Source organism: Thamnophis sirtalis, unplaced genomic scaffold (genome assembly GCF_051295495.1).
Source record: "Thamnophis sirtalis isolate CommonGarterSnake01/CBP01778 unplaced genomic scaffold, rThaSir2_p1.2 scaffold_6, whole genome shotgun sequence".
NCBI lineage: Eukaryota > Metazoa > Chordata > Lepidosauria > Squamata > Natricidae > Thamnophis > Thamnophis sirtalis.
Genome location: NW_028261386.1, coordinates 107,589,924 through 107,610,868, shown reverse-complemented (window position 1 = coordinate 107,610,868; position 20,945 = coordinate 107,589,924).

Below are 20,945 nucleotides of genomic sequence, written 5' to 3'. Positions count from 1 at the left end.
TCCTGTCCAACAATAAACCATCTTTCCAAGCAGCCTCCATGTCTCCAGTGTCTTTTTCCCCACTTGGAGCCTTACCCAGAAGGACATTTCTTTCAACAGTCCCTTCCAACTCTCTTATTCTGTTATTCTGTAAAGGGTAAATTAACTTCAGTAGCTTTTAAATATATGAGATTATCCAGAATATTATGTACTATCTAGCAATAAGCTGGAGAGCACAACTGGCTCAACATGTTGCATATTCCACGAAACAAAGGTATGTGTTTTTCTCCTCTAGTCAGCTCTAGCAGAGAAATCTCTCTTTAAAAACTGCTCCCATTGCTTTATTTCAGAAATATTTTTTTTAAATGTGTGGCTTCTTTGTTGTTATTTATTAAAGTATTTGATTTCCATCTTATATTTCTGTTCATTTGGATACTCAAACTGGTTTAACAAAAACTAGAAGGCAAAATGTATGCTACCGTACTGAAGAAATTATGATTTAATAGCCTGCTGCAAGATACATCTTACCATTCTGAAAACAGAAAGAGGGAGGACACAGCCACAAAGTTTTAAAGAGGCCATTTCGTAGGCTGAGCTTGCAAAGAAGGCTCTGCCTCAGTGCCAGAACCTAGACAAATCCTTAGTCAAATAAGTGTCTGACTGTGAAGATACAGCATGAAGGGTCTTTTCTGCAGATCTTAATGGCCAGACAGTTTCATACAAGGGAAGTTCGTTCTTCAGTTCAGACTGCTAAGCAAAACTTTACTTGCTTACACAAAACACACCAGGCAACAGTTAGAACTGCAAATGTATTGTCCTCGTGTCATATTAGTCACTACACAGTCATTACTCTACCCATAGAGGTTCTGGGTAACAGCTCTTTTGCTCAGTTGCTGAGCTGCATAACCAAAGATGTCCCTCCTGCATCTGATTATCTTTTCCTAACCTTATTTATTGAAATGTTTTAATTTAAAATATCTTACTCATTTTGGCACTCTATGAGCTTTCAAAATATTAAGTGTATCTATTAGAATGTTATTTATTTATGTATTTACTTGGGCTTCTGGGTCACACCAATTTGTTTAAAAACCCAGTTGCTTACAATGCCAGCAAACCATGGTGTTAAAATATAAATCAATAAAATAAAATGTGCTCATAGCCTTTCTAAAAAGATATCTGCCTGGGAATACAAACCTCATCGCAGAATATGGTCAATGCTCAAGTTGCCTTTTTCATCTTTAATACTACAGAATGTTTCCCAGGCGAAGCCCTTTTCAGTTAATATCGCTTTCATCTTCCACTGTTGTTGTTTTTTAAAGAAAGTGCTGATTGCCTAAGTTTCATTTCACACAGTGAAAAACCACTTTCCTTTAAGGGTGGAGTGGAGTATGAAAAAAAAAATTCAAAGGGATTTGTCAGACACCAGTAAAAATCTGGGCTTGTTGCAGCCTTGGTATACTTAAGCTGTACACTTCCCTAATTCAAACAAAACCACAAGATGCTATCAGCAAAGTCATAATGCAAGCAACTGTTCAACTGTTCAAAACTCATCCATTGAGTCAAAAGGGCAAACTGCAGTGCCACTCCTAAGGTTTGTCTTGTCTTTTCTTTGTTCTAAACTTTGCAGGCTCACGTACAGGGTTATGATGTATACGGTGATCATTATGGGATACATTTTGTTGGGCATAGTTGTCTTGTCAGGGGCATGAATTGTTGGTTGCATATGTGTACAGCAGAGATGGTAGTGGTGGCTGCGGGAGGCTCTGCCCACTCGCTCTGATGTAATGCGTGAGCACTGCGTATGCACAGAAGGAGTTGGGCATGCACAGATGAAGCACTCACATTTACAAACTGGTAGGGAAGGTAAGTGAATCCTCTTGTGTCCAGTAGAATTACTGTAAACACCCTAAAATGCCAGTTTTGTCTATGACATTTTGGGGCAAATTGCATGAGATGAATTCAGTGATCTCTAGAACTGAAAGTTACGGCTGGAAATGCAGTCTTATAGAAATTAATCTCCAGCCCTGGAGAATCATGTGCTCTTCTTGAGTTCGCCCACAGTCTTGCCACCTGGCACATATTATTTGTTGTATTTATCACTCTATTGTATTATTAATCACACTATTGACCACAATGGGTCTCAATTCAATCCCATGGGCATTGAGTTTATTAGAAAAAGCAGCAGCTGTCTCAGCCATTATTGTAATGGAGGTCATTGGGTAGAATAACTGACCTAGCCTTCTGGAACCACAAGACAGAAAGGCTTCCAGCCTTCTAGGATGGGCTAGCTAAAGGAACAGAAGAGGAAGAAGTAGAGGTATTTCTTCACTTAATGCACAGCAGCAGGGCATGCCACGCCTATCCCAGTCTGTTGGCTAATGCTTTTTGTCTTTTGGAAGTTTTCCCAGTATATTGCATGAACATTTGGTTTATTTGTATTTAACAAAAACTAGGGGTGCACAAAATATTTCTTGCATTATTCATTCCATGCATAGAGCTGGAAGTTAGTTAGAGCTGGAGTGTGTACAAATAAAAAATATGCAGTTTGGTGCAGACTCAAACTATTTCACGAAAAGAGTACTCCACTCCACTGCTCACAATAGAATACTTTATGCCTCCAAGCTTGAAATTTTGGGCTTGGACAACCTAGAACTATGCCGATTAAGGTCTGATCTAAGTGTAATACACAAAATTGTCTGCTACAATGCCCTATCTGTCAATAACTACTTCAGCTTTAACCACAATAATACATGGGCAAACAAGAAATACAAACTCAAGGTAAACCTCTCCAAACTCAATTGCAGAAAATATGACTTCGGCAACTGAGTGGACAATGCCTAGAATGCTCTACCCGACTCTGTTGTTACATCCTCAAACCTCCATAACTTTAACCTTAAACTGTGTAGCATGGACCTCACGCCTTTCTTAAGAGGTCTGTAAGGGGACATGCATAAGTGCAGCAGTGTGCCTACCGCCCCTGTCCTATTGTCCCCATTTATTCGTTCGTGTTCATGTCCATGTTTATACTTACCTGTCATCACGTACATGTTTGACAAACTAAAAAACAAACAAAACAAAACAAAACTCTGATGTTCCAGATAGAGATATTTGCAGGGAGGGAAGAGCAGTAAAGCCAATATATATCCCCTACCCCAGCCCAATTTCCCAAGCACCTTCCTTATCCTGCTTCTTCATAGCTGTGGTTCCAGGGTCCTTGGCTTCAGAAATGGTATATCCCACTGACCATGTCCTACCCACCCCCATGAATATACTCTAAAGGAAGACGGTGATTGGGTCACGAGGCAGGGACAGACCATGTTTGAAGCAAAAAACTTTGGTAACAAAAGGTTGGCAATGCTCATGTGTTATAGGAAAGATAAAAGGATGAAGCATAACAACTTTGCTCTACTATCCTGTTGAAACCTCTTTGGATTTTGTCTTGACTAGAACCTGGAACAATTAATGTTCTGTGTTCTAACTCTGGCACAACAGCAGTGCACTCCAGCAGCTTGGCAGAATTTCTGAGTAAATGTGCTTGTGTGTATGAAACAAAACATGTTTCCTGTTTCATGCATAATAATAAAACTACACACACACAACACACAACACACACACACATACATGCATACATATTCTATTCAGGTAATTTGTATGACCCGTGTTCTGTTAATTGAATACTTTGAATATATGCAATGACTGCAATGGAAATATTTGCTGTACTTATACTCATGTCAGGGAGAAAAATGTACTGTACAAAATCTACTGTAACACGCTGTACATGGGGCTGCTCCTGAAAAGTGTTCGGAGACTACAACTGGTCCAGAATGCAGCCGCGCGAGCGATACTGGGTGTAACGAGATACACCCATGTTACACCCATCCTCCGCGAGCTGCACTGGCTCCCGATCGGTCTCTGAACACACTTCAAGGTGCTGGTTATCACCTTTAAAACCCTACATGGCTTAGGATCTGGATATCTATGAGCCCGTCTTCTGCCACATACCTCCCAGTGTCCGATAAGATCTCACAGGATGGGCCTTCTCCGGGTGCCGTCGACTAGACAATGTCATCTGGCGGCTCCTTGGGGGAGGGCCTTCTCTGTAGCTGCCCCGGCCCTATGGAATGATCTACCCCCAGAGATCCGGACCGTCCCCACTCTCTCGGCCTTCCGAAAGTCTACTAAGACCTGGTTGTTTCGGCAGGCCTGGGGCTGTTGACCTCTTGAATGAGGTCCAGCCCCACTAAAGTGGAGTGCATGTTGTGTCTTTTTAACTGCTTTGTCTTTCTATTTAAAATTTTTAGTCTTCTTTTAAATTGTTTTTATGTAAGCCACGCAGAGTTCTTCGGGATTGGGCAGCATATAAATTTATTAAACTTTAACTAACTTGAACTTTAAAAATCCCCTTTATTTCTTTGTCACACAACTTTTTTTCTATATTTGTACAGATTCTTACTAAAAAGACCAAAAGAAGTCAATATTATATTTATCAAATTAGATTATGTTTCATCATGATAAACAAAAATAAGTTGATCGGGATACTTTTTTCTGCCCCTTGTGTAAGTAAAATTACTACTTTGAGTCACCCTATTGGGAGCATGTACACAGAGAGATTTATAGCCTTTTCAAGAAAAGAGAAGCACAAATATCTTATTCAAAAGTTAGTCTAACTAACTGTGGTCTTAGACCAATCTCTAAAATAACCCATTTGCAAAATAGCCTAATTCTCTTATCTGTTCTTTGCATCCATCTATCTTTTACATTTCTGCCATACCCATTAACTAGCTCTCCTGCTTTTTAACAGTTTAACCAAAACTAGTCCACAAAATTTGAGAAGTTTGAGATTTGAGAAGTTTATTTATATGCCGCCCTTTTCCCTGGGGGGACTCAGGGCGGCTTACAACTCGAAAAGGGGGGGAAAAACAAACATTTAACACGTAGGACAGTACGTCATTAAAAACACAACATTCATACCATTCGGGTGGGTTACAGTCTTTAGCCCCAGGCCTGACGGGATAGCCAGATTCTGAGGGCTATGTGGAAGGTCTGGAGGGTGGTGAGGGTGTGAATCTCCACGGGGAGATCGTTCCATAGGGTCGGAGCTGCCACCGAGAAGGCTCTCCTCCGCGTGGTTGCCAGTCAACATTGACCGGCAGATGGGACTCGGAGGAGGCCTAATCTATGGGATCTAATAGGTCGAGTGGAGGTGATTGGCAGTAGGCGGTCTCTCAAGTACCCAGATCCACTACCATGAAGGGCTTTATGGGTGACAAGTAGCACCTTGAAGCGTACCCGGAGATCGACAGGTAGCCAGTGCAGCTCGCGGAGGATAGGTGTTATGTGGGTGAAGCGAGGTGCAGGACTTGCTCTCAAGCATGCGTTATATTTTATAACCCTTATCTCTTAAGGCACAAAACCCAGACTTTATATGATAAAAATCTATAACCATTTCCTCACCAGCAAGTTACAAGGTAACATTGTCAGATCATTGCTGGTATCTATGAGGTGCAATGGGATTAAAGCAGGTGAGATGGCAATGCAACATCATGGATCAAGTTGTGCCAGCTTTGTATGTATACTGATGTCACATGAGCATGCAAGAGAGTGGGATTTAGAGTGTAATGTAGTGATAACCATTTTCCTGCTTCAACAAGTCTACCAGCACTTTTCTACAAAAGCTTCTGAATGGTGCCATAACACCCTATGATCTTTTCTTTGCAGTATTTCTCCTTATCTTTCTATTCTTACAAATCATCCTTGGTTTTAAAGCATTCACAGACCACTCATATGTTTTGACTTTCTCATCTCTCTCTCTCTCTCTCTCTCTTTTTTTTTTTCAACTCATTCCAACTACATTTCATAACATTTTCCTCTCAACTAGGGATGGGTTGCTGCTGGCGTTTCAGCGCGGGCGCTTCACGTGCATGCGCAGTTGCCTGTAAATAGGTCTGCGCATGCGCGTAACATTAAAAATGCCAAAAAAACATGCCACAGTGACCGGAGAACCAGTTCGGGGGCATGGCGAGCCTGCCACCCCTACCGGTTCAGGGACCCAGTTGCAATTTCTACTACTGGTTCGCCCAAACCAGTGTGAATTGGTAGCAACCCACCTCTGCTCTCAACCCATTTCCTCTTCCTTCCCAAACCTGCTGTGTAACTGGATATACATCCTTTTGGGGGGGAAGGGTACTGGTTACTCACTTTTGTATTCAATTCATATTCATTAAGCAGCTAAAGCATTCAGTATAATGAAACCAGCGTTTTACCATTTTGCATATATGTTGTGGAGGCCATAGATAGTTAGATGATAGATGATTGATAGATAGATAGATGGATGGATGGATGGATGGATGGATGGATGGATGGATGGATGGATGGATGGATAGATAGATAGATAGATAGATAGATAGATAGATAGATAGATAGATAGATAGATAGATAGATAGATATGATAATTAGTTTGTCATCTTATCATCTTATCCTGATGCTTAAAAAAATGAAAGGCAATAGTAAAAAAGAGGCCAATAGAAAACCAATAGTTGCAATAATTTCCAATAATCTGTTATCTACAAGATAATTGTTGACAGTTTTAAGGGCCTATTTGCTCTCTTTCTTTGGAAAAATGTATTTTATATTTAAATAGTCTTAAACTTGACAACCTTTAAATAGAAGATATCGGCAATGGTAAAATATAAGACTTAAACTTGACAACATTTAAATAGAAGATATTAGCAGTGGTAAAATATAAATTGCTGGAGAAGATTAATATGAAAATGCCCTTATTCCCATCTTATCTCCCATCTGGAACAGCATATTCCAGACATTCATATGGCTCCTATCATAATAGTGCTTAAGAAGACCTTGAAAACATGGCTGTTTCCAATGCTTTGGTTATTGTGCATTTCAAGCCCTTACCAATTGCTGTTATTCAACGGTCCAAAACTATTATCTTCCCCATTTTTTAAAAAACATTATAATTGTTGGTATTACTGAAAGACTGAGTACAGTTGTCTTTTTCTGGGATTGGACCCTGGAATACAGTTGGTTAATGGAAAAATGTAAGATATTAGAAGATATTTTATAACTGGGGACAGAAAATAATGGATTTTCTGAAAGCTCATTATACACTGGATTCTCTGGTACATGACAAAATGAATAGTATTTTGCTACAATTTTTATTTAGTATCATTAGAGAAAATCTTTTTTTTTTGTAAGAAATTATCAATGCAATCCTGACCAAGAACTTGATTTGATCCACAAGCAAATTATTTCATTCGCTGTCACAGATTAGCTGCTCTTTTTGAACCAGAATAGCTAGTGAGTCTAACAACCAACATCTCATGGAAGTCAGCAAAAATGAATGAGATCCTTGTTAATTAGAGGCCTATTATAAGTGTACACACTGTTACACGAAAAAAGAAATTAACAACCATCTGCTTTTTCTTTCTCATTCCTAAGAATGCTTTTTGGGGGCCTAATGAAAGTTATTTAGGAATGTACATAAATCAAATTCTTAGTCCCTGCCAAATCTCTTGAAGTTCACTTTTCCCAGCAAAATATGACTCATTGTTTGCTTTTCATTTGACAATAAGTGTTCAGTATACAACTGGGTTTCTGCTCAGGAATGTGTTCCAACAAAATGTTACATGTTTGGTCAAGAATTTTGAATAGTAAATGTACTATCTAAAATGTGTAGAAAAGTTAAAAAACAAATGAGTCAAGAAAACATTTAGCTTTGACAATAAACTCATCTATTATACTAAGCCATGAAGCTCTGAGCTATGAAAGTGCCCACAATCAAGTATAGCTTATGAGCAATCTCTAGATTGGTAAAATGAGCTGAGTTTGGTAGAAATCTGAGTTAATCCACCCTAAGGACACCAGAAAATGAAACTCTGGGTTGTTTTCAGATTGTTGATGGATTGGCCTCTATTTCTTTATAACAAAATGATGGATAATTTGTTAGTTGCATATTTGCACCTGGACATATTTACAGCTAAACCATCTGGCGGTTTAATACAAAATATGAACTGAGACAGTGTTATTGGGTCATTATAACTCTTGCTACATGGCCCTGCCCTTGAAGATGGGCAAAATGCAGAGATTCAAGTATTTAAAGGGACCCCTCAATTTAACTGAGTACCACCATTACTGCAAGAGCTGTGAACCACCGTTACTGCCAGTTGACCTACTGGTGCCAATCAAGGTGCTAGCTATAATCTTTAAAACCCTACATCACTCAAGACCTGACATTGTGATGTAGGCTATACCAACCCCATCTACTTGAGGTTGACATCTATTTGGGGTTGACACTTGACATTTTTTTTCATACAAAACTGTAGAGGAGGGACCAATGGCTATCTTATTTTCCATCTCTATTTGACTATTGTTATATACATAAAAGTGTTAAAGCTGGAATAACCAAAGGTCACCCACTCTGGGCCTATCCAAGATAATTACCCTCAGCATTGTTTCCTGTAGCTCTTCAGTAACAGATGAAGATAAATGTTTCCATGTTTTGCTGATGTTTAATTAGCATCAAGCCATAGTTTGGTTAACTGACCCTGTGCATCTGGTCTGGATACAGAGAATGAGTAGCAATGTGCTAAATGCAAATTAAGCTAAAATTGAGCCAAGGTGGCGCAGTGGTTAAATGCAGCACTGCAGGCTACTGCTAGATCAGCAGGTCAACGGTTCAAATCTCACCGGCTCAGGGTTGACTCAGCCTTCCATCCTTCCGAGGTGGGTAAAATGAGGACCCAGATTGTTGGGGGCAATATGCTGACTCTCTGTAAACCGCTTAGAGAGGCCTGAAAGGCCTATGAAGCGGTATATAAGTCTACTGCTATTGCTATTACTATTGCTGAAGGTTATCCACAGTATTTTCCAGCACGTAAGACTATCTTCTCTTATGGGCTCTTCCCATCCAGCACGATACAATACAGTATGGAATGCAATATTTAAGTCCCATTCTTGAGAGATTACCATCATCAGACATCAAAAGAGTATAGCTTTTCTTCAGGTGCCTCTCTCCTTGGAAGAATGCTGTAGCTCAAGTTATTCTTATTTGTACAATATTTTATATGTTGTGTGCTGCCCAAAGTCATTACAGTAAAACAGATGCCCATAATCAACCAACCAATCAATTTGGTCTAGTGATTAAGGCACCAGGTTAGAAAGTAGAAGACCTTGAATTCTAGTCCCACTGGAGGCATGAAAGCCAGTTGGATGACCTGTTCCAGCTGCTCTCTCTTAGCCCAACTCACAGGGTTGTTGTTATTGTGGAGAAAATAGGAGGAGGAAAGTGTGTTGGATATTTTCGCTGCCTGACTTATTCATAAAAATAATACAAGGTGGTAAACAAACAAACAAATAAATAAATATCATTAGATAAATAAGGTCATAAGTCATATTTCTTTTTCAGATAGAATGACAAATACAATAGTGGGTATCCTATAGCTACATTACAGGACCGAATTGCTATTCTGTTGAGATTTTAGGTTGCGGGATTTGCTAGAGACTTGATGGATTCTTCACCCTTTGAAGCAGAAGGAAGACCAATATGCTTAATTTGATTACAGCATTCAGCAGGATCCTACTCTGAAATGCATGTAATAAGCTTCCAGCTTCATTCCATTTGTAAAGTTAGAGTTTGGGAAAAATATATATTTTGAATTATAGTTTTTGTATAAAACAAAATGCTGAGCTTGTCTTTCTCCATCAAGGTTTTCTTCCCTTCTCTGTAAAAAAATGGTTTTCACTGGGTTTGGGGTTTGGGTTATTTCTGTCCTTTTTATTTTCTTTCTTTTAATTTTGCCTTATTGTAAGCCACTTTTTAAAAAGTATTTAAAAATACTTTTAAAATCCCAAAGTATAATTCACAATTAAAATTAAATTTTCCTGAGAATTAATGGAACCATTTATGTCTGGCTTGGCCCAGCCATTTTTTTTTCTGCTTCCTATTTGCATATTTATCCTTTATGAGATATCTTGTTTAAATTATGTTACATGTTGTCATACATTGATTCTCATATGTGGGATATGAGATGTGGGACATCTCAGAGGGCAAAACTATGTAAAATAAATCCATTGACAGTCTGAATTATGCTAGTTTAGTCAAGAATCTGTATTCAATAGGTCTCTCCCCCCCCCCCGAAAAGAACATTAATCAATGCAAACTCTGTGAATGTTTCCACCCTATATATCTTTACTTCTATTTTAATGGTGCTTATTAAGATGTTTTAATAGAATCACCCATTTAAATATTATTATTTTAAAATATAGATAACTCCTAGTATCATAATCTTGTTGATGAAGATACTAGGTATCTTCAAAAGTATCACCCAAGGTACTTTTTCTGGACATCCAGTAATTTTATCAAAACATTTTAAAGCCAGTATTCTTTGGGCCTATCACAAAAGGTCAAATGTTATGATCACATGTCATTAACATTTGACATACTATTATGATATAATGTCAACATTAATTTTGCTAATAAATTCTGAAATAATATTCACAATAATTTAAATTTAGTTGATCAGGGGCTGACTATTAACCAGAACTATTTCTGATGTCTTAATATAGGCCTCACTCCACTGCTTCTTCCATAAAGTAGTAGAGAACAAGTTCTGAACAGCTTTAATGTTACCAGAAAGTTTGCTGATAGTAAAAATAATGTATTGGTTTACACAATGTGACATCAATGTTTAAAAACTGAATTTGTAAAGAAGCTTAGACATGCCAAAGAGTTTAACATGCCAAATTGCAAGTGACCTGGGAACCTGCTTATTAATTTGTCACCTTGGAAAACAAAGCCAAGCACTTTGGGGTGAAAAGGACTGATCAATGTTTGCCTTAAGGGAGACTCTCCTTTGCAGCAAGATCACTTCCAGGGCCTTCTGGGGAAGCTATCTTTATCTCTTGACAGCCCAAAACACTTTACCTGCAAATTGACTCCTGTACAAAAGGAACCCATCATTCATGCTAATGGACCCCCATCCGCTTTGCTTTCACTATACCCTGATACCACACAACAGAAACCTGACACTTTTTAAGCCCAGACCTTAATACAAGGTTTTAACATCTCTAAAATGCTTACCTTCCTTTGTATGAAGTAGATTTTTCCAAGCTCCTATGGAATTCACTCACTGCCTTACCCATTGGCTTGTGCAAACTACTTTTAAAATGCATGTTACCAACCACAATTATGAACCAATCCAAAAGAGAGAGAGAGAGAAAATTCTAGCTTGTTTTTGTTTTTTCCAAAAATTAAAAGGTGTTGTGAGTGTCCATTGTTCTTTTGGATTAAAGAGGTAAGTAATTTCAACCCATTCACCCTCCTAAATATCCCATTCATCCTATTGCTTCCAAAAGAAACAAAGAAACTGCACAAACATAAACCTGTTCTTATACATATTTTTAAAGAATTCTGCAAGGAAAACATATTTTTCACTTTTTTTCTTATTAAATCATACTCATAAATGCTAAATTATATTTGCAAATCTGTCCTGCTGGATGCCAAAATGAGTTATTTTCACATGCACATGATAGGAAATGTGTCACATGCGCAAGGCAGCAAATTTATCTTCTCATTAATTTGCAAAATAGTTAAAAAATTAAATTCATTGGCAATGAAAATTATTAACCAAGACAATAAGCAAAAGTAAAGAGGAATAAGCCCAAATCACCAAAATCAATTGAATTTAACGTCAAATACAATAATAGTAATGGAAGGGATCTTGGAGGTCATCTAGTCGAACACCCTGCTCATGCAGGCCACCTATACTAGGAATTTGAGCTGCCGAACTGCCGACCTTTTTGATCGACAATATTCTTGTAATCCTTTTGCTTCATTGTCCAGGATTAGCTCTTTCATGAAACAGCTTCCAGACTTCCAACTCTGCAGAGCATGATAGACAGGAGCATAAACATACAATCACACAGCTAGGAAGATGCTCCTGGAATCAGATTTATTTGGTCTTCCAGCTCAACATACAGATATTCCTTTAAACTCAGAATTGAAATGTTCTTCTCATAGGTAGGATGTTCACTCCTGAAGAGCAGTCCTCAGTTTCTAAAACAATAATAGAAAAAACAGGAAGAAAAGATAAAAGAAAAGGAAGCAGAACCAAAGAAGAGCACACCTTTGGTATTTAATGTTTGATCGGTGTCCTTGAACTAATCAATGTCCCTCTTTTATACGACAATCTGTAAAATAACTATTAGGAGGAAACAATAGTTTGTTGAAGGTCACTAATGAGAATTATAGAGCAGCAGGAATTTGAAAGCAGTAAATACCAGCACTCATCCTACTCCAATGTGCTGGTTTAACTGCAACTCAAAACAGCTCATGTGGTGTAATCCAATTTTATCATCATGACAAAAAGTGAGAAAACATGTGCATTGTATACATTGATATAAATACATCTTTTTATCTATGCCTATGTTCTATATATGTATGAGTGTGTGCATGTGTAATCATTAGATTCGTGGCAAAATGTGAAGCAAAGGTAGTGGCCAAATAAAGAGAAATCATCATGTTATAAATTTAAGAAATACATTCCATACAAAAAATATAAATACTTATCAACCATTGCACAATTGCGTAAAATGTAATTACAATTTAATTATAATTCCAATTGGAAATACAACATAGGTTAATTCTCAGATATTTTGGAAAAACAGGAACATATGGTTGGATGTTAATGCTGGGATGAATCCTATTTAATATCTTTAGAAGCAGTTGCTATTGTAGTGACATCTGGAAGAAACCTTCAGATAGATTACTCTCTAACATGAATGATGATGGAGTCCCTTAGCATTTACATTTAACAGACCAAAACAGAAAAACATATTGTCTTCCCAGAAACTGATATTTGTCAAATTAAGAAATACAAAACTAGAAAAATGAGAAGAAAGATAGATATTATAATATTTTATACCACCAACATTGATATCTCCTAGAAAGGATGGTTTCAAAATGAAATATATCATAAGTATTTGTTAAAGTTATTGCTTTTGGATATTAGCATTATTCCAGTTGAATACGACAATAAATAGATGAGAGAGGGAGGGAGGGAGGAAGGGAGGGAGGGAAAGAGAGAGAGACAGACAGACAGACAGACAGACAGACAGACGTGACTGTAGAAGACCAAGTTCTGATCAGTCCAACAAACAAATATTTCTATGAATCTATTAAATGAATAGATTTAATTTGTATTTCTTTTATTTTTGCCTAACTCCATAGACATGACCTACAATTAGAGCATAAGATTTATAATAGCTCCAATTTGTTGTTTCACATAACTGTTGAGAGGTAAAAAAAATGATGATACATGAGTCATAGACCAAAGATCAGTACCAAACATTTGAGAAAGCAAGGAAAAATTAAGTACACAATGGACTAATTGCCCCCTTAGCCACATCCATCTGGCAGAAGCAAATAAATATGGAAACTTTAGACCTGACTTTCAAAACCAGACTCCAGAATTCAGTATTTAAATAAATCTGATGATCTCTTTTAAGGAAAGCATCACAGATATTGCCTCTTGAAGCCCAAATCCTTTCTTTAGCATTGGTGTGTACGTATTTGTCTTTCAAACATGAGCTCAGTCTTTTTAAATGACATTCATAAACATGAACAATAATATAGAATTGTCTCTTTAGTGCAGGGATGTCAAACTTGCGGCCCACAGGCTGGCTGCGTCACGTGCTGGCCATGCCACGCCCGGTTTAGTGAATGGGAAAAAAGTTGAGATATTTCACATGATGCTACTGTGACGATGCAAGTTTGACACCCTTGCTTTAGTGCCTTTCAATTTTTGTAGAAAAATAAATGAGAATGTTTGAGATAAGTAAAAAGGACATTTGTAAATAGTAATAATTTGGCTATTTTATTTCCACTGTGTTTGCAGGATGCCTTTCGTTCTTTAAATCACTAAGAAATTTATTTATAGTTTCTGAAATTTGCACTCAAAATTTATGGGAGTTACTAGAATCATTAGGAACCATTTTTTTTATTTTCAGTTTGAATTTTTTTGCGAGAGAGATATGTTTGCCATTCAACAAGTTGAACTGTATCCAAAGTCAAGATTTGATTGTTTTGTGGAAGAGTTTTATTTTCCCCAAAATGTCAATGGACACAATCCAACATACAGGCTTGTCTTCTCTCCCACCTAACAGGGATGCAAATATGGCTAGCTTTTTTTTTCTTATTTTAACCTGACAACACTTCTTTCATCTCAACATATACAGTGAGGTATCCTTAAGTCATTCTTATATTTATCAGTAGTAATGGCATTCTCTCCTTTATTCTAACATTGCCTGAAAGTTGCCTCAACCATGTAAAATCTCTTTGGATTTGTCACCCATTACATTAAGTTAGATGGGTGACAAAGAGTAGAAAGAGAGGCAGGATAGGGAACAGAACAGAAACTGTAGAAATATCATGCTAGCAGAATTTTCTATCAACTTAACGCTGAGCAGTGAAAGGAAAGCTGAGCAGTGGGAATGGCTTATACACTTGTTTAATTCCATGGATCCCAGTTGATTTAAATGTGTCTTGAAACTTTATTATTTTTTAATTTTTATTTATATCCCTCCCTTATTTTTATAAATAAGAGGCCAAACATACCTAATACTATTTTCTCCACTATAAGAACCCTGTGAGATGGATTGAGCTGAGAAAGAGAGTGACTGGCCCAAAGTCACCCAGGTGCCTTTCATCATTAAGGCAGGACTATAACTCACATCATCTGCTTTTTAGCCTGGTGCCTTAATCTCTAGACCAGTGTTTCTCAACCTTGGCAACTTGAAGATGTCTGGACTTCAACTCCCAGAATTCCCCAGCCAGGAGTTGAAGTCCAGACATCTTCAAGTTGCCAAGGTTGAGAAACACTGCTCTAGACCAAACCAGCTTTCATTTTTGTAAATATTAAAAACTACATTTTTTCAAAAGGAGAAAAATCCAGTGCAAACTAAGTTCATGTGGAATTTATATTTTCATTAACAATTCTAGATTAAACCAGGAGGGGTTCTAATTCTATATTGTGTTATGTGCACTGCATATCACAAATGTGTTTTATTTTATATGGGGCACCCAAGTGAGACCAGAATGCATTATTCTCCCATGCAGTTTTAAGATTTGCTTCTCCCCTGGCCTTCTATTTGTTGCTAGAGCAAATTTATGTGAAGAGACCAGGTCTAACTGATCAAAAACTACCTTAGATTTTGAGCTACATGGGAAACACAGAAGAAGCTACAAGAGTGGTTTGCTTAATTAGTTTCATTGCAGAATGCACAATAGGCTGTGAGATAAGCATTAGGCTATTTCCATGTTTCAAATAGACAGATGTTAATAAGATTAAATCAAATGGTCTTTGCTCCCATAAATACTGTTAAATGCTCAAAGAAGCTCAACATTTCATTTTCTCTCAACATTCCCCTGTTTCTAAATATCCCTATAAATCTTTCTTACTCAAAGTTGAATTGTGACAGTCATCTCACTGACTTAAAGGCCTCATTGGTCTCAGTCCAACAAACAGGATTTCCTCCCCCTTCTCTTGCTCTGAAATGTTTGTTTATCTACTTCCCTACTGAACACCCACCTGATTTTAATCCTAGCTGGAACAAACAATACAATCACATATCTGAGAAGATTGCTAAAAGAAATATAAACCATATGAATTTCAAAAATTGTTCTTTGCCTCCCTCCCTCTCCCTACAGCAAGATAAAATTAAGCAGACAAAACATTCATTAATTGTATATGTATTGTATATTTCTACTGTAATGTATTTAATAAAATAGTATCCTTTCTTCCCCAAATTGGTGATATGCAGGTGTATTCTTTTCCATAATCCTCACTTAGCATCTATTGATAGAAGACAGAAGTCCTGAAAGTATGAGTTGAAAAGACTGAAAGTAACTTAGTTCATGATCATTTAAACCAGTGTCCCCTACGTTTCCAGTTTGGTGGTCCTGTGCTGGGGGAGGAGTGGGTATGGTTCTGTAGTGGCAGGCATGTGCATGAGCACACACAGCTTCATTTGTGTGAGTGGCAGCATGTGTACATCCAGTGGGGTTGTGCGTGTGAGTGCAAGCATCTGCTACTCACATAAATGGAGCTGGCTGGATATATTCTCATACTGAAGTGATGTCTGCAGTTTCAACTTGCCTTGTCATGAATGCCAACCATCCACTGTTTCTGGAAACCAAGGCAATATTGTCCTCACTTCATCCCTATCCCATCATGAATGTCACCTCCAATGTTCCCTCTAAGCTGCGCGGCTGCACGGCTGCACACGTGACAAGAAAATGCCGCGCAGCAGTTTCCAACTGCCACGCAGTGATTTTTTTAAATATTTTTTTTTAATTTTTAATTTAAAACAAATACAGCATACTTCTTTACATGCTATAGAAAGTGTATCAGTTGGTTACAAAAAGACTTTTGTGCATCTCTTCCACAGTCAACAAACATAATTCATATTAACTTAAGTATTTTAACTCAAATATTTATACACGTCACCATCATTATATCTCCATTTTTATTTGACTATAATTGTTTAAGTGTCCTTCATCATAAAATATACCAAAATTTAATACATAACCACATACTGGCCTTTCAATTACTATTTCTAAAATCCTCCACTAGCACTAAATCCTTATGTCCTATTCTAGCTAAACATCCATAATATTTAATAACAAAGTTTTCTAATCCTCCTTTCCAAGTCACTGTTTAAAGTTTACATCCATTTTACATCCATACCTGCCGCTACAGAACCATACCCTCTCCTCCTCCCAGCACAGGACCACCAAACTGGAAAGGTAGGGGACATTGGTTTAAATGATCATGAATTAAATTGTTTGCATTATTTAATGTTATACCCATCACAAAATGGTTTTTTAATGTCACAGCGTGATGTACATTTGATGGAAATCAAGCCACTGGACTCTGGACTTTAGTCTGGAGAGTAGAGACTAAATGTAGGCAAGGTGACATTAGGCGAGTGTCAAATGACAAGCAGTAGGCAGGATGCTCCAGCGATGCTGGTCAAAACAGTAAGTCTGGCAGTGTGTTCTGCTAGTATCTGAGTCAGAGTATTTGTAGTGAGTACTGAGTAGGCCCTAACAGATAGGCCTTGTATTTTTCATTTATTTGTGTATTTGCTGTAAAGAACTGATGACGAAACGTAAAGCTAATGATAAGACTGGAATAAAAATTGTTACGAAGACAAAGTGCAGCTTGAAGTTTAAACCAGAATGGTTGAGAGAGTTAGTAGAGACTGAACGGCCGACTTCGTTTAGAAAACAGTTAACAAAACTGGATGACAACTTCACTTATCGTGAAAGTAGTGACGACGTTGTTTGCCAGATATGCCAAGAAGCTTGTACAGGCGCATTCACCATGGGAAAATGATGGAACGATTGTAAAATTGATTATTTGAAGCGTCATATCAATCAGAAGATTCACCTGTATTTGGTCACTAAACTACGATGCCAGAAATCTGGAGGGCTACAGAGGCTACTGACTGAAAGTGCAGAAGACAGAGCAAACAGAAAAGAAGTTTCACTGATGGTTCATAATGTATATGCATTTGATGTGATGGCTTAATATACATATCCTTAATTTAACTTGATTTACACATTGACAATTGCTTTTCTGACACATAACACTTCAAGGGTACCTCAGTAAGGAAACTATCCATTGGGGGGGCCACAGTGGTTATCCATCAAGACTGAACACCTCTCAAGTTGTTTCTGAAGCTTGCCAAGCTGAACAATTTTTTGAAGCAAGCTATTGCCAGCATCTGCACAAGACAGGAGCAGCTTAAGGCTACACTGCAGATATGTTCCAAGAAATGAAGCCAATGAAAAATAGTGAGAACTAATCAAACATGCAAAGAATTTGTTTTTGTTTTTAAGGTGCAATGCCACATTCACTTAAGAAGGTCCAAGAAATATAAGGGAACTAATCTCTGAACAAATGTGTGTAGAAATATACAGCATAAGACTTACTAAATAAATATGTTCCTATTACATATATTGGGGGAGGGGGACTTGGATATTGGCTGCCTTTGGATGGGCAGAAGACACTGGAGAAGATGGTAGCATGGGTATCAAGGTTATAATCCATGTAGGGCTTTAAAGGTGATAGCCAACACCTTGAATTGTACCTGAAAGCAAAGTAGTAACTAGGACCGGTATCACAGTAGCAATGTAAAATGAAACAAAAGTTTATTAATAATAATTGTAATAAATCAATGACATAGCTCAACATGCTGTAGGTAAGTCTCATTAAAATTAGGACAATGACAGATAAAGAGCCATGGCTAAGCATAGTTGAATGGGAAGTTTAACCTCATCCTATACAAACCCAAGTGTTATTGTTACTGCTCTCAGTTGCAGCATAAAGAAGATGCTTAGCAGGAGACATTTTTTTCCACAGATCCTTTCTATAGTTGTTTTCAGTATAAGCAGTCCTCAACTTACAACTATAATGAAGCCTGCCTATTATGAGCCTGTTGTCATAAAGTAGCTCACCCATGTGGCTAATTTTACAACCCTTTTTTATAGCAGTTGTTAAGCAAACACTACAGTTGTTAAGCAAAGCCATTGTTTGTTATAGGACACTTTTGCCAAAAACCAGTAGTAGTTTTCAGCTAAAAACACCATAAATCATGGTCATATGACAAGGGTGCTGCAAATGGCCATAAATGAGAGCCAGTGGCCGAGCTCCTGAAATGCAATCATGTAACTATAGTGGATCTGGAACTTTGGAATTTGGGGGGAATATGTCATAACTTTGAACAGCCACTATCTGATTGACCTGACATAAGTCAAGGACTTCCTGTATTCAGACTTTCTGCACTCTTACTCCCTGTCCATCTCCAATAGAAAACCAATAATCTACAATTGGGGTATTCTAATTGGAGAAGTTCCAGGAAGTTCATAGGGAAGCTTTTTCTCCAATTAGAATAACATGGTCTGTTAAATTTGTATTTTTTATTTGAGATTGAACTGTCTCCCAATTATATGTTACTGCATACCTTCCCAACTCATTTTCATAACCCATCATATGTGCACAGTGATGGTTTTATATACAAAGCTAAGGTGGATTGAACAGCAACATGCAAGTTTATGCTCATAGAGAACGTTTTTACCCGAAAGCAACAAATACAATGCCTGTCATGCAGGGAGTAAATAGAGATTACCGTTTTACAGGGGATTATGTTAAAGAAGGATAAAAGAAGACACTATACATGACAGCTGTTGGCAAGAGATACCATATTGTAAATCTACTTTCTTCCAATGTAGCATTTAGTAGATTTTTCATGTTTTGCTTTATCACACAAGGACCCTGAAGCAATGTTCTCTGTTGTTGTATGACTATAATAGCTCAAGAGTGGAAAATTAAGATGGTCAGAGATTGGAGGGATTAGCATATCTATTATAATGTTAGAATATCTATGTGAAGACTACAAAAACATTTACTTCATTTCTGAAAATTAGGTAAGAATCAGCTGATGAACATAGTCTTTGAAAATTGTGCTATAATAGATATGCTAGTTTTAAGATGAACTAAGAATTATTTCTATCATTTCTAAATGCAAATTTGATATTCTGAGTACTAAGAGTACCATTATGTAAATTATGGGCTACTTGCCATTACAACATGAATATTTGCATTTTATCTTCTAGAAAATCTAAAATAGTTACTGAATGATTTGAGTTTCCTTAAATGATTAAACAGGAAGGTGGGTTTTTTTTACCTTTTAGCTCACATTAAAAGTGAAGATAAATATTCTACTCTCATTAGCATAGATTTTAGCAGATGATTTTGTACTTGTTGAATTGCTATATTTGAATATACGTCATTGGTCTCTGCTTGACAGTATCAATAAGAAATAACTTGAATCTTTTTCTTGGGAAAGTTTTTATACAATTAATAAAATTCCAGAATAATATAATAAAACTCAAATAATAAAACTATTTATTAGAGAAGGAATGAAGATCAGGATGGTCACAGGCAGCGAGAAATATAGCAGGAAGACGCTCTTGAACATTTGAGGGAAGTTGTCACTTCCAACATCCATGCTTGTTTCAGGAGCCAGAGGTCCTGGGATCTGGTTGGTGCTTTTTAATGTTGACGTTAAATCTCTCATGATTAATCTCATTGGGGCAGGATGGAGGAAGTAGCATGGCACTTGTCTTACCTCTGCAGGTAATCAGATTTGCTCCAATGTGAAATCTTATTCCTGAAGCTGAGGGGACACGCTAGATTGCTTATTGTGCCATTCCATCCTATTGCATTACAGTGTCACTTATCTTGGAATTGGTGGTGGAGTAGTAGGACTTCAAATCCTTTTCCTTGGGGCAAGGATTAGAGCCAGCTAAAACGTCTGTAGCCACTATGACAACAATGGGATTGTGCCTTATCATCAGGAAACTGAGTCATGTAGAAGGCCATGCAAAAAGATGCCTAGAGGGCTGCTGACCACCTCAGCAAATTCAGTATAAGACAAGTCATTTTCAAACCTCATCATGATGGTTCCACCACAAAACCGCGGAGGAGAAAATCGTGCTCGCCGAAAGCGCGCATTTGACGTCATCACAGTGCGACGAAAACATTGCGCTGTGATCGAAAAATGTAAAAATAAAGCGAAAACCTTACCCTAACCCCCCCAAACCTAACCCTAAACCTAACCCTAAACCTAACCCTAAACCTAACCCTAAACCTAACCCTAAACCTAACCCTAAACCTAACCCTAAACCTAACCTTAAACCTAACCCTAAACCTAACCCTTAACCTAACCCTAAATCTAACCCTAAACCTAACCGTTAACGTAACGCTAAACCTAACGCTAACACTTAACCTAACGCTAAACGTAACCCTAACGCTCTAAACCTAACCCTAACCCTTAACCTAACCCTAACCCTAACCCTAAACCTAACCCTTACCTTTATGTGAATC